The sequence below is a fragment of the Solanum pennellii genome, chromosome 7, assembly GCF_001406875.1.
Source record: "Solanum pennellii chromosome 7, SPENNV200".
NCBI lineage: Eukaryota > Viridiplantae > Streptophyta > Magnoliopsida > Solanales > Solanaceae > Solanum > Solanum pennellii.
Genome location: NC_028643.1, coordinates 45,469,167 through 45,469,811, shown reverse-complemented (window position 1 = coordinate 45,469,811; position 645 = coordinate 45,469,167).

Below are 645 nucleotides of genomic sequence, written 5' to 3'. Positions count from 1 at the left end.
CAATCAAGAATAACAAAATCAGCCGGAAAGATGAATGACTCCACTTTTACTAGCACATCATGGAGCATCCCTATGGGCCACTTCACTGTCCGATCAGCCATCAGTAGCCGCATCGCAGTGGGTTTTGGATCCCCCAAACCCAATTTCTTTTAAATCGAGAGGGGCATGAGATTTATGCTTGCCCCCCAGATCACATAATGCTATCGCAAAATGTAATGACCCAACTGTACAAGGAATAGTGAACGCACCAAGATCTTCTTTCTTTTGTACGAGGGATCTTGTAGCAATAGCACTACAATGCTGCAGTCTATCATCATCCTCGAAAGTGACTGCTCTTTTCTTGGTGACCAGATCTTTAATAAATTTGGCATAACCGGGCATTTGTTCTAGAGCTTCTACCAAAGGGACATTGATAGAAAGCTGCTTCAACATTGTTATGAAACGCCGGTATTTACCATCCTCGGTCTTTGTCACTAATCTCTGAGGGAAAGGTGGTGGTGGCCTAGGCATGGGAATCACCTTGATAGGTACTTCTGCATCTTTTCCATTACTTTCCTCTGCTTCACCACTACCCTTTACCACATTATCATTATCCTTTCTCACATTTTCCTCAATAGATGGCATAGGTGGGTCAATGGTTTGCCT